This window comes from Micromys minutus, assembly GCF_963924665.1.
Source record: "Micromys minutus genome assembly, chromosome: 1".
NCBI lineage: Eukaryota > Metazoa > Chordata > Mammalia > Rodentia > Muridae > Micromys > Micromys minutus.
In genome coordinates this window covers 82,850,538-82,865,879 of record NC_137969.1, presented here as the reverse complement: position 1 = coordinate 82,865,879, position 15,342 = coordinate 82,850,538, and positions in this window count along the sequence as shown.

Sequence of the window (15,342 nt, the reverse complement as noted above, 5' to 3'; positions counted from 1 at the left end):
AAAGCTGGGTTCTGGTGTTGCCAGGTTGTCTAGGTTTCCCTGGGGGTAAGTTCTTTCACTTTCCTCTTGCCATCTTGTTGTCTGTGTTTATACATGATCTTGTTGTCAGTGATTGGTTCTCTCCTCTCCCTTGTACCTGGCCTTTGTCCCTGGATCTCCTGCTCACTGGCTACTTGGAATGCCTTCTTACCAGGCCTTTGTCCAAGGATCTTCATTGTTCTTGGTGGCTGATAGCCCGAGTGCCTGTTCTGCACCTGAAGGCCTCCGGCTGGGAACAGCCCAATGCTAGGTTATTGGTTCCCAGAGCCAAGCAGGTTGGGGGGCGCCCTCTTTCTGGGTGTTCAGCAGAGATCTCTCTGCACCCTGGCTACTCGGAATACCTTCTCACCAGGCCTGTGTCCCTGGATCTCTGCTGTTCCTGGTGGCAGATGGTCTGAGTGCATCACTCTATTTTTTTTAAACAGATTCTCATTGAGTCTGAAGATTACTGATTGGCTGGCCTGGCTGACCAATGAGTCCTAAAAATCCTCGTTGCCTCTTCCCCAGCCAGCAGGGATATTACAGGTACTTGATTGGCTTTTATGTGGGTCCTGGAGATCTGAACTCAGATCCACATGTTCATGTGGTATAAACTGATTTTACCATCTCCCCAACCTCCTTTTGAATCCATCATTTTTGAGAAATTTTTAACCCTTTGCCACCACAAAAAAAAATCCTAGCAGTACCCCAGCTCCTGTTATTATGGAACAATTCTTATCCTTAACCAGCTTCTGGATTTCTCTAAACTGGGAATACAAATGACAGACTAAGGCACTCTTATAAAGGACAACAATTAACTGGGCTGGCATACTGGTTCTGAGGTTTAGTCCATAATCATCAAGGCAGGAAACATGACAACAGCCAGGCAGGCATGGCTCTGGAGAAGGAGCTGGGAATTCTACATCTTATTCCGAAGGCAAACAGGAGAAGATTGGTTCTTCTAGGCACCTGGGAGGAGGGTCTCAAAGCCCACCCCCACCATGAGACTCCTATTCCAACAAGGCCACACCTACTAAGAGTGCCACTCCCTGGGCCAAGAATATTCAGACTACTAAAGAGGTGTAGAAATAATTTGTGTGCCTGATTTCTAGGAGGCTGGGATATCTGCTGAGCCTCACGGACTGCAGAATTGGGCACAGCACACACACACACACACACACACACACACACACACACACACACACACACACACACAAATAAAACCTTCTAAAGGAACAGGCATATTAAACAAATAAAACCCACACTGGCCTGCTCTTTATAGGAGGGATTTCATACCTATAGTAACAGAGATCATGAGCCCTAGTGGTAAACCGCTATTGTTATTTTGCTAAATAATCAGGTAGTTAACCTGCCTTCTAAATGTTTATACTTCCACCCATAGAATTGTACTGTTCTTAGTTTGCTCGGGGATGCTTCCTTCTGAAGTGGGTACAGATGAAACTAGCCAGTGAGCTTTGACAAAATCATACCATGCGACAGGTCTCACATGGGAGGTTTATTAAAAGAAGCAGGGAGGGCACACAGAGGCTGCTTCCAGGGGAGACAGAAAAGATGGTGGGAGAGGAACTTGAATCTTTATAGGGACCATAGCCCATGTTCAGGGGAACATGAGACAGAGGTGATAATGGTGTTTTGTTGTGGCTGGGTTGTCTGGTGTCCCCGTTTTGGCCAGACAAGTTTGGCTATAAAGGTTGCCTGATGGTCCCCTTGCCGCCAAGCAGGGCTGACTATGGAGGTTGCCTGATTGCCCACAGGAATTAGTTTGTGCAGAGACTCCTAACCGATCAAAGTGCTGAAGATAAGTAGCTGTGGAGCCCAGCTGTCCGTGGGGGATCTATCTGAAGCCAGACCACTGCCAAGGCTCGGGGAAAACATGCAGGTTTTGAATTTTTAAAAGAAGGACATGAAGCTAAGAAGAATGTCTTGGGGTATTTTTGAGGAAGAGTTGGAAACAGAGCATTGGGAGTGGATCTGATTAAGGTACAGTATATACATATGTGGAATTTTCAAACAATAAGTAATTAAAAAAAAACAGACCTGGGCAATCCAGTTTCCAGTAAGAATGCCAGCAAGCTGAGATTATAAAAATTCATTTATTCATTTATTCAGCCAGTCACTTGTCAGTTTAATGGACACTTATCCCAGGATCTATACTGGACCCCCATGATACTTCAGAGATAAAATACATCTCTTCCCTCAGTGAACTTCAAAATCTGAGTGTGCCTTGGGATTTGATTACATCTGAACTTTCTATGACAATATTTCAGAGACTCTTAGAGGGAAAGAAAACAGGAGTTAGTTACTCAAAGGAGGACAGCTAAGATGAAAAATTAGAAAATGAGGAATGTTAGAAAAAAACTAGAGAATGTACTATTATTTAGCACAGAAGGAAAAGGCCTATGTGTGATGATTTAATAAGAGTATTTAAGTGCAGAGGATAGACTCCATTACCGCTCTACCATCCATGAATTTATCTAAGATTCTTTCTGAGCCGAATTATCTTTTTTTAGTCTGTGCTAGCTCCTAGAATAATGAGTCCTTTATGTGGACTACCTGCTGTGTTAAATAACATCCTTTTTCATTTATTCTAAAAATTCTCCCTCTAAGCATGTAGGGACTCCTACTAATTCTGAATTCCCAGGATTTAGTAAGGAGGTCCTTATATTCTATCCACTACCTGTATGCCGCATAGTTTTTCAGGCTTCAGTTTTATCCTCTGTCAAGCCTGGTTTTCTGGTCTTGTATCATAGAGAGGCAAATGTTATTATGAAATGAGCTGCATATTTCCTTGCCTCCACTGTGTCTTTTAGGGATGTGCAAATTACAGCAAATCAGTCAAGCAGTGCATTTTATTTCAATGATGCTAAACACATTGCCTTACATTTCAACATCTGTAAAGTCAGGAAAGCCAATGTTGGAGAGTTTCAGCACCCCATATATGCAAGAAGGACATAGGACAGAAACTGTTGACACAGCTGCTCTTTTAGATATGAGAAGAGGTGAATAACCAGAGATATCTGGAGAAGTTAGAACAGAGCAAAAAGTAGATTGATTGCAGCCAGTAGGCTGGACAGAGCCAGGGTTTTCTGTGAGAGAGGAAGAACAGCAGGGGCAGAGACAGCATCCTGTGACGAGAAAGCAACAGTAAGTGTATCTGGCTTACAGGATGAGTAGCTGGACAGAGAGAAGGCCATGAGCTGGAGAGAGTTTAGGGGAGAGGAGGAGGTGAGAAGGGCCAGGCTAGTGTGGACTCGAAAATGTATTAAAGGTACCTGTGATACTGAGGAGCCTGAAGGCCACATGAGCTTTGGTATTTAATAGGAATCACAGTAGCCACCTGTCTCTACTGCTTGAAGTGGGGGGCGGGACTCCTTTCTAAAGATAAAAAGTGGTTGCAAGAGTTCCCGAGCAATGCTGGCTTTTATTTAACCACCAGACATCCTTCTGTGGTCCAAGTTGATCTCTGGATATTTGATCTCATCCACGGACTGCCTCTAGAACCTTGGAGAATCAGAGTTTTCTTTGGATCTTGCTGACAGATTTTGTAATCAACTATAAGAAAAGAATGTGTCAGAATTTATTTTGTAGTATATTTTTTCTTTGTTATAGGGAAAGAAAATGATGTGTCTTTACCTTAACTTCCAACTTCACAAAATCCTGTACTAATGTATCATTGGTCTACTCTGGAGAGCAACAGGTGCCAACACATAATGATAGCTTACAAAATGCCTTGTGGATATTTGGGAGTTTAGCGAGTGTTTTCACAACTCTATCTTTTCAGGTTCTTTCTGTTTTTTACAGTACCGAGATTGAGTCACCATCATTATGAGTCTCAGTAACAACATCACTTACCCATCAGTGCTTAAACCATACCAAAATCTGGTGAAGATTTTATCTTCAGGCTGCCACTTGGATTCATTACTATCATTGTCCTTAGTCAAATCCTCTACTACACTCTCCACTTCCAATGAATGTATTTAGAAATCCAATTTAAAAAGGGAAAATACTCTCTAGTCCCATAGTCACCACTGAATTTGAGGATAAAGGCCAAGGCCATGTAGGAATGGTATTCTGAGTACTTTGGAGTGAAAATCTTGGAAAACAGCATGATATAATTACTAGTATCATGTTGACCATGCCCCTTGAAATTCAAGCCATTCCAAAGAACAGATTTTCAATGACTGCGGGGCTCTGTAATCGGAGCTTAATTGGAGGCAGAGCCTTGTTCAGCAAGCTTCTCCGCATGATTCTCCTTTGGATGGCAGATTGTATTTTACTTTGCATAATGAGGCAATCTTTCTATTTACTGATTATTTCTTTATGTAACTTGAACACTGAAAAGAAGTCACTACCAAGACCTCAAACCAACTAATGAACATACTCCCAACTCCTAATGCGCAGAGCACTTAAGATGTTTTTCTTGCTTTCAGCTGGAAATCTGTGCACAATGTATGTCAGAGGTCGTATTTTACCAGAAGGCAAAGTTTACAATCAGGGCATTTTATTTTGAAAGCTTGGAGGAAGAAAACAAGTAATGTCTTCGTGACAGGCATCTTGAGGGTAAGAAACAGGGTGTGAACTTCTTAGAGTTGGTTTAATAATAGCACAAGTAACATTTGCATACTGCTTTACAATTTCCTACTATTTGCTTCTCATTTGCACTGTAATATGAATAAGTAGAACAGGTACCACCTCACTCTGTGTATGAGAAGAACAGCAATGGGAGAAGGTACTTATTCAGAAGCAGAGTTAATCATTGGCAGAGCCTGGTTCTACATGTCTGCAGTCTCAGTCTGAGGTAGAAAAGCTGCAGCTTCAACTGCCTGGGACACTTAGTGAGACCCTTCTGCAAATTAAAACAGAAATTAAAAGATAGAGGGACACACAGTTCAATGGTAGAACACTTGCCTGGTATATGAAAGCCATAACTTCAATTCCCAGCACCAAAACAAGTCAAACATCTTGCTCCAGTTTCTTCAGATAATCTGACCCATTTCACTTGTATTGGAGGCATGGGCAGGATGGACCTAGTCACTCTGATAAGGAACTTGGCAATCCAGAAATGCAGCCTTTCCCTATATAGCATCTTCTTGTTTACTTTTGTATAAAAGTCATCTTCATAGTCACATTTTGTTTTTTGTATGCCCGTTTATTGTCAGTCTCTAGTCTAGAATATGAAGTATACATAAATACCTTCTTATATACAAAGGGTCTAGCATGCATCTTGACATATAGTTGGTCTCCAACACATATTCATCAAATGAAGGGATGAATTAAATGTGCTCTAAATGGCTGAATTCTCCAATCCACATCAAGCTTAACAGGATGTTTATAAGCAATCCATTTAACTATGGATTTTATGTCCCAAATAAACATGTGTTCAAGGTAGTCATGGCATTACGGGGTGTCAACTCAGAGTCTTGAATTGCACTTCCAGGAATAGCCTATCATCTGCACTTAATTATACATTTACTGTATTATAAACCATGGTTATCTCATTACAACTGGAGGCAAATTAAAAGTAATGCCAAATAGTACACCAGGGACCACTATAGTGATATGGTCTAGACTTCAGAATAGCGGTGGCCATATTTATGTTCTCCTTTCTTGGCTCAAGTACTTTTATAATTCTTGATATTAATTCAACGAACCTTCTAGTTTTTCCAAATGTATGTAAACCACATTGGGAATTGGATAAAACACAAAGAAATACTGCATCCAGTTGCGGACTGTACCTTATATATTTGGGCTCCTCATCTGCAGATGAACAATTCACTGTAAATCTCAGCAAAGCTCTAGGAAAAATCTCTAACTTTTTCTCAATAGAATCGAGTGTCTGTGCAGACATTGTTCGTATTGGTCGATGTGTTTGTTGAATTGACACACGGCATATGTTTTAGTTAGCACTGACACTGACATAAGTCAATATTACTTATCACTGACCATGATCAATACCCAGGAGAAGGACTACATGCATCTCCTTCCAACAGGTTCAATAGACATTGGCAGTAAATAAAAAACTTATAAATACAGGTCACCTGCTGGACAATCCTGAGTTCAGGATAACTGAACCAATAACTTGTTGTCTCCTTTTTCCAAGGTCCTTCCTTTTCCAAATACGTTTGTTTCTTCCATTTTCTTTCCTTCCTTCTTTCCTTCCTTTCTTCCTTTCTTCCTTCTTTCTCTCCTCCTTCTCCTCCTCCTCCTCCTCTTCTTCTTCAAATTTTAACCATTCTTAACTCTCATCTCACTACACGATCCCTAATGCATAGATGATTTTGAAATAAACCAATACATTTATGCTTAAAATACAAAACCAAAACCAAACAGGGTCTCTGACCTTCAAGTTATTAGCTTAGCCAATAATTGAATCCAGATATTTTGATCAATAAATTTAATATCTAATCTAGTTATCCCATATCTTCTAAACCATGGCGAAATAAAGACCCAGGGAAGATGTAAGACTTATCCAAGATTATATAGTTACTTAGAAATAAATAATATTATTTCAATTGGTAGAATGAATTTCATCTACTAATAGTAGAAAAGAGGAATGGCTGCTATTATGATTGATTTTAATGTCAGCTTGATACAATTTAGAATCACCTGAGTAGAAACCCTTACCTGAAGAAGTCTCATGATAGCCTTGCTAGATGAAGGAAGATCCACTCTGATTTTTGGTGCTATACTGTGGTAACAGCCCAGATTTTAGAGGGGGGTGGGGTGGTACAAAAAGAAGAGTATTGTGTTTTTCTACTGGATTTCCCTCTTTTGCTGACTGAGAAGATCTACCATTGCTAACTCTTTCACTAACTGCAGAATCTAATCAGCACTTCCAAGCTTTCATTGAGGATTGAGACCTTTGGCTTCCCAGGAACTCTCTAGCTTTCAGTATCAGATTGGGACTGCTGATATACCCTAATTTGTGCACTGAGTAACTGCTGATCAATACTTTCCCACTGTGGAGGTTGGAATAGGCTAGGCCCATGGGAAGTGGTACTATTAGGAGGTGTAACCTTGTTGAAATAGGTGTGGCCTTGTTGGAGGAAGTGCATCACTGTGAGGGTGGGCTTTGACATCTTATGCTTAAGCTCCACAGAGAGTGGAAGATACCCTCCCTCTGGTTGCCTGTGAAACACAGTCTCCATCTGGCTGCCTTTGGAACAAAATGTAGAATTTTGGCTCCTCCAGCACCAAGTCCGCCTGTATGATGCTATGCTTCCTGCATGATGATAATGGACTGAACCTCTGAAACTGTAACCCAGGCCCAGTTAAATGTTTGCCTTTATAACAGTTTCCTTTGTTATGGTGTCTCTTCACAAAAATAAAACCCTAAGATACCCATCTACAGTGAGAGGCAGCTATTCTGGGACTACTCTAACTGTTGTGATACACTAAAGTACTGGGTTCTCAAGGTCTCAGATGTGATTTGATTATCATTATTATTTTAAAGCATATGAACTGGCTGGTTTTGTGTGTCAAGTTGACACAAGCTGGAGTTACTGTAGAGAAAGGAGCCTCCCTTGAGAAAATGCCTCCATGAGATCAGGCTGTAAGGCAATTTCTCAATTAGTGATCAAGGGTGGGAGGGCCCATTGTGAGTGGTGCCATTCCTAGGCTGTAGACCTGAGTTCAATTTAAAAAAAAAAAAAAGCAAGCTGAGCAAGCTAGGGGAAGCAAGCCAGTAACATCCCTTCATAGCCTCTACATCAGCTCCTCCTGCTTCCTGACCTGCTTGAGTTCTAGTCCTGAAATCCTTTGGTGGTGAACAACAATGTGAAAGTGTAAGCTGAATAAACCCTTTCCTCCACAATTTACTTCTTGGTCATGATGTTTGTGCAGGAATAGAAACCCTAAGACAGCATACATAATAAATTTGTGTGTATGTGAATGTGTGTGTGTATGTGTGCATGTGTGTGTGAGCATACGTGTGTGTGTGTGTGTGTGTGTGTGTGTGTGTGTTTATCTACTTGGTTTTGTTCCTCTAGAGAACGTTACTACAACAGCTGAGTTTGTGCTTGTTTAATGGGAATAAACTTAATATAGCTAATTTATCTAAAGGTGCTTTCTGAGTGTATATTCTTAAGTTTTAGAAGCTATGGGTTGGTTGACTGAAAATATATAGCTTTCTGCAAATAAGGTAATCATTGGGGACCTTACCAGGTCCTTGTCACTGTAGAATGTGGTTGTCTTGGGGTTTTTTCTTTGAACTTATAATGGAGGGACATGGAAAAGAGGAAACAAGTTCTTTGTGAACCTAGAATATTAACCATGAAGGGGAGCAGATGCCTGCTTCTCATTTCAGCTTCTCAAGTCTAGAAAATAATCTTCTGCTTTATCTTATCCAGAGCCTAAGCTCAGTATGGAATTGTTTAGAACAAACACTGGTCTGTAGTATTTGCGGAAAGCCATCTTTTGTTCTAGGTTAATTGCAAATGCCTTACTTGCTAGTTAGTATTCTTGATTTCTAATAACAGCTAGTATGTTTAGCAGGGTACAAATGCATTTTTAACAGAACTTGGTTAAGTCCCAGGGTACTCTTGAGAATTTAATGAAAAAATATTTATTATTAAAAAATTACATAAAGAAAAGTTGGTATTATTTATTGCATTCATATCATAGGTCATCAAAAAACTAAAATCCCAGCCTCTTGGTTAAAGATGACTCAAATTTTTAGCTTTGGGGTCAGGGCACAGGTAGAGTTTCTGTGGAGTAGGTGTGCAAGAAAATTGAAGAGATATTCTTAAATTTCTTGGTTCATAAATGACTAACTATAGTTTTTTCCTCAGAGGGTTTGCCTTCCGTACTCCATGCTTCTAGAACATTAGCAATTCTGTCTGATTTGGATCTTAAGTCCCTTTATAGTGCAATGTGTCACTGGGCTAGGCTTTATCCCTAAAACTCTGAAGTTCCTTTATATGTATCTCATGAATTTTAGCAAAAATGTCTTTGAAATGATAGAACTTGGTGCAACAAACTACTATGCAAGACTTATGTTAAAAGAAAATACTAGTCTACCATGTTCAATGAAGTTCCACATCAAACCATCATTGCTCTGAGGACCCAAAAGTATGACCATGTCACAGGTTAGTATGTATGTTTGGCAGATCCAGGTCTTCTGCTTCAAACGCACCAATAATTTCCTGAAGGGGAGTATCTAGTATGTGATGAATTACTTCTGAGGTGTCCTTCAATATGTTGGTTAGGACTGGCTAGCTTTGGATTATAGGCTGTCCCAATAGATATCATATATATATATATATATATATATATATATATATATATATATATATATATATGTGTGTGTGTGTGTGTGTGTGTGTGTGTGTGTGTGTGTGTGTGTGTGTGTTTATAATAACACACACACATATTAGAGATGTTGGAGAGAAATTATAATGAAATGTGTGAGTGCTTGAACCCTGAAACATGATTGTCTGGTTATGAAATATGATCCACTACGCATCAGGCCTCTGACATTTGCATAGATTATTTTAATTGTAAATTTCTGATCCATTGTCCATATAAGTGAACTAAAATATAAATCTTAGAGGGATATTGGAAAAATGAATGCGTTAACTTTTAAAAGGTATGAGTATACCTGTCACATCAAATACATTTTCTAAAAGGCTATACTTACAATTAATAATAAGAATAGAAACTGGAGACGCCCAGGCGCTCTACCAACTAGACCACAATGTAACCTGGGGAACAGACCTAGTGAGGTTGTACAGTGAGTACCCAGCGTACAGAGAATGCTTGGAGGCAGTTCCCAGGACTGTATGAGACAGAATCGTGACCTTCCTGGAAAAGGCAGTTCTGAAATATCAGCCCAAGGAGTGCTTTTACACCTAGACCAGAGGTGAACCTGACACAAAGGCCCAGGGAGGGCACACCATAAGTTCTCATTGAGCAGAGAGTGCTGTACCCACTGGAAAAGGGTCCATTTTGGCCTGGAGAAAGAGCCAGGTGCCCACCACTAGTATTCAGGAGCAGTGGGCAAAGGGCTGAGCTCCCAGAGCACAAGAGCTCCCTGACCTGAGCCTACAAGGACAACTGAGTACCTGCCACCAAAACTCACTGGTCGCCCACAAAAAGCTGAAAACTCAGAAGCAATTTTTTTCCTGAGCCCACGGGCCCTCAGATACTTGGGAGAGACATGTGATAGTAACTCACAATAAGACCATATATAACCACAGAAAACAAGATGGAAAGAAGAAAATGAAAGAAGTTAAGCAACTGAAACCAAGACAATCTGGCAACATCAGAACCCAGCTCTCCAACCACAGCAAGCAGTGGATTGCCAAACACTCCAAAAAAAGAAGAGTCAGACCTGAAAACATACCTCAAGATGATGATGGAGATCTTTGAGAAGAGTGTGAATAACTCTCTTAAACAAACATGGGAGGACACACATAAACAAATGGAAGAGGAAACACGAAAATCACTAAAAGAACTCAAAGAAATACAGGCAAACACAACCAAAGAGGTAAAGGAATTGAAAATGAAAAGAGAAACAATAAATAAAACACAAAAAGAGACAACCCTGGAGATCAAAAACCTAAATATGAAATCAGGAGTCACAGATGCAAGCATCTCCAACAGACTACAAGAGATGGAAGGAAAAAATCTCAGAGTCTAAAGACAACATTGAAAACATAAATAAAACATTCAGAGAAGATGCAAAAAACAAAAAGCTCCTAACACAAAATGTCCAGCAGATCCAGGACACAAAGAGAACACCAAACCTAAGGATAATAGGAATAGAAGAGGGCAAAGAATATCAACTGAGGGGCTCAGTAAATATCTTCAACAAAATTGTAGAAGAAAACTTTCCTACCCTTAAAAATGAGATGACCATGAGCATGAAAGAAGCCTACAGAACTCCATATAGATTGGACCAGAAAAGAATTCTTCCCGACTCAAGCTCTAAGGTCAAAGATTAACAACTGGGACTTAATGAGATTGCAAAGTTTCTGTAAGGCTAAAAACATCGTCAAGAAAACAAAACGGCAACCAACAGAATGGGAAAAGATATTTACCAACACCACATCAGATAGAGGCCTAATATCCAAGGTATACAAGGAACTCAAAAAGCTAGACACCAGAGAATCAAATAACCCTATTAAAAAATGGGGTACAGAGCTAAACAAAACCTTTTCTGTTGAGGAACACAGAATGGCCAAGAAACATCTGAGGAAGTGCTCGACATCCTTAGCCATCAGGGAAATGCAAATCAAAACAACCCTGAGATTCCACCTCACACCAGTCAGATTGGCCAAGATCCAAAACTCAGATGACAGCAGATGCTGGCGAGGCTGCGGAGAAAGAGGAACACTTCTCCACTGTTGGTGGGGTTGCAAGCTAATACAACCACTCTGGAAATCAGTCTGGCGATACCTCAGAAAATTGGATATAGTACTACCTGAAGACCCAGCTATTCCACTTCTGGGCATATACCCCAGAGACACTTTAATACACAACAAAGATATATGCACCACAATGTTCATAGCGGCTCTATTTATAATAGCCAGAAGCTGGAAGGAACCCAGATGTCCTTCAGAAGATGAATGGATACAAAAATTGTGGTACATATACACAATGGAATACTACTCAGCCATCAGAAACAATGACTTAACCAAATTCTTAAGAAAATGGCTGCATCTAGAGAATATCATCCTGAGTGAGATAACCCAGTCACAAAAGAACAGACATAATATGCAGTCACTGATAGTGGGATGCTAACCCCAGAGGCTTGCACTCCCCCAGAAACAACTCACAGACTGTATGAAGTCCAAGAAATAAAGAAAACAAAACAAAACAAAAAAATATTTACAAAACAAGAAAACTTTAACTATTTCCATGTTACACTTTGTTTTACATGTACTTTATGCTCATTGTAACTATTAAGTTTTCAAGGCATACTATCAAACCTTGCAAAAAATCAAGTACTGACTAAAAAATATATTCATATAGTTTTATGTAAAAATTATGTTAAAATCTGAAAAAAAGTACTGACAAAAATGTATAATTTTAAGCAAAAAATGTTTAAAATCTGTACATTTATCTTTGTTTTGTAAAATAAAGTTGTTTTTTTTTTTAAAAAAGAAATTCTTCCCGATACATAATAGTCAAAACTCCAAGTGTTCAAAAATGAAAAAGAATACTAAAAGCAGTACGAAAAAATGTCAGGTACCATATAAAGACAGACCAACTAGAATTCCACACAACTTCTGAAGAGAGACTATGAAAGCTAGAAGATCCTGGGCAAACATCATACTGATGCTAAGAATACACAAATGTTAGCCCAGGCTACTATACCCAGCAAAACTCTCAATCACCATAGATTGAGAGACCAAGATATTCCAGGACAAAAATAAATTTACACCATATCTGACCACAAATCCATCCCTACAAAGAATAATAGATGGAAAACCCAACACAAAGAGGGAAACTACATCCTACAAAAAGCAAAAAAATAACAAAGGAAGAAATCCAAAAAAAGAAACACACAGAGACATAATTCTACTTCTAAAAGCAAAAATAGCAGGAAACAGCAACCACTGTTCCTTAATATCTGTTAACATAAGGGGACTCAATTCCCTAATAAAGAGACATAGACTATTAGACTGGATACATGAACAGAATCCAGCATTTTCCTGCATAAAGGAAACTCATCTCAGAGACAATGACAGACAATATCTCAGAGTAACAAGTTGGGACCCCAAAAATTCCACCAGAGAACTTTTACAGCTGACTAACAACTTCAGTAAAGTGACTCTATATAAAATTAACTTAAACAAATCAGTAGTCTTCGTCTACTGAAAGGACAAACAAGCTGGGAAAGAAATTAGAAAAAAATACCTTTCACAATAGTCACAAACAATACAAAATAAACTGGTGTGACTCTAACTAAGCAAGTGAAGGACCTGTATGACAAGAACATCAAATCTCTAAAGAAGGAAATTAAAGAAAATCTCAGAAGATAGAAAGATCTTCATGCTCATGGATTGGAAGGATCAGCATTGTAAAAATGGCTATCTTACCCAAAACAATCTACAGATTCAATCCCCATCAAAATTCCAATTCAATTCTTCATAGAGTTGGAAGAAGCAATTTGCAAATTCATCTGGAATAACAAACATACTGAGAATATTGAAATCCATCCTCAGTGACAAGAAAACATCTGGGGTAACCACTATCCCTGACCTCAAGCTATATTACAAGGCAATTGTGCTAAACACTGCATGGTACTGGTAGAGGGATAGGCAAATGGATCAATGGTATAGAATAGAAGATGCAGAAATGAGCCCTCACATATGGTCACTTGATTTTTGATAAAGGAGCTGTAAACATTCAATGGAAAAAGGTCAGCCTCTTTAACAAATGGTGTTGGTCCAACTGGCATTCAGCATGCAGAAGAATGAAAATAGACCCTTTCTTATTTCCTTGTACAAAACTCACATGGAAGTGGATCAAAGATCTCCACATTAAACCAGGTACACTGAAATTATTAGAAGAGAAAGTAGGGAAAAGTTTAGAACACGAGAAAATTTCCTGAACAGAATAATAATGGCTTGTGCTCTAAGACCTGGGATAGAGAAATGGGACTTAATGAGCCTGCAAAGTTTCTGTAAGGCTAAGGACACCGTCAAGAAAACAAAACGGCAGCCAACAGAGTGGGAAAAGATCTTTACCAACCCCACATCAGATAGAGGCCTAATATCCAAGATATACAAAGAACTCAAGAAGTTAGACGCCATAGAATCAAACAATCCTATTAAAAATGGGGTACAGAGCTAAACAAAAAATTCCAATTCAGGAATATTGAATATGGCTGAGAAGCATTTAGAGAAGTGCTAGACATCCCTAGTCATCAGGGAAATGCAAATCAAACAACTCTAGATTCCACCTCACACCAGTCAAAATGTCTAAGATCAAATCTCAGGTGACAGCAGAAGCTGGCGAGGATGCGGAGAAAGAGAAACACTTCTCCACTGTTGGTCGGGTTGTAAGCTTGTACAACCACCCTGGAAATCATTCTGGCGGTTCCTCAGAAAATTAGACATAGTACTATCTGAAGACCCAGTTATTCTATCTCTGGATATACACCTTAGAGATTCTCCAACAAACAATAAGGACACATGCATCACAATGTTCATAGCAGCCCTATTTATAATAGTCAGAAGCTGGAAAGAACCCAGATGTCCTTCAGTAGATGAATGGATACAAAAATTGTGGTTTATTTTCACAGTGGAGTACTACTCAGCCACTAGAAACAATGACTTTATGAAATTCCTAGAATGGATGCATCTAGAGAATATCATCCTCAGTGAGGCAACCCAGTCACAAAAGAACAGACATAATATGCAGTCACTGATAATTGGGTACTAGCACCAGAAAGTTCTGAATACTCCAGAAACAACTCACAGGCCATATGAAGCTCAAGAAAAACAGAGGCCAAAAAGTGAAAGCCTCAGTCCTTCTTAGGAAAAAAAAAAGTGTACAGCACCCTCTCAGAGTGTGGTACAGCTGGACATTAAATCATTAATAATCCAAGAGCTAAGAATATAGCCTTGTGGCAATTTTTGGTATTCGAAGATCATTATGTTTAATCTATATACACCAAGAAAACTGACTGTTTCTATGTTACGTTCTGTCCTACATGTACTTTATGCTTATGGTAACTAGTAGATTTCAATGCATAATATCAAACCTCTAAAAGAATTAAGTACTGACAAAAACATATTCATATGGTGTTATACCAAAATGCCTTAAAAAATCTGTACATGTATATCTATTTTTAAATGAAGTTGTAAGAGAAAAAAAAGATAAAAATAAATTAAAAACTGTCCAATGGCAATCTTGAGAAGGGACCAAAACAAACAAACAACTCAGCATATTGTGTCAGTATTGGCACTGCTGTGTAAATACAAAGGGAAAATACATTACCTAATTCCTCCTAAGATCCCATTTGTTATCTATTGGAGAAAGAAGTAATATCTAGTTCATAAAGTTGTCATGAGCTTCAATTAACATCATTGTTTGGCTTCAGTCTGTCTATCCTCAGTTCGAATGTTAAAAACTCACCCACCCAATTCATTCATGTGTTGATATTTGGGGTTGAAGCTTTGGGAAGAATTAGCATTAAAAATTTTCAGGGTGAGATCATGATGCTATTATTAAATTTATAAAAAATAAAGGAATAAGAGCTATCATTCTTTTTGTATCTCACCAGTGATGCCTCTATAATTCTTGGATACAGCAAAAGTGGCCCTCACCAGATATTGGCCCTATGTTGTTTCA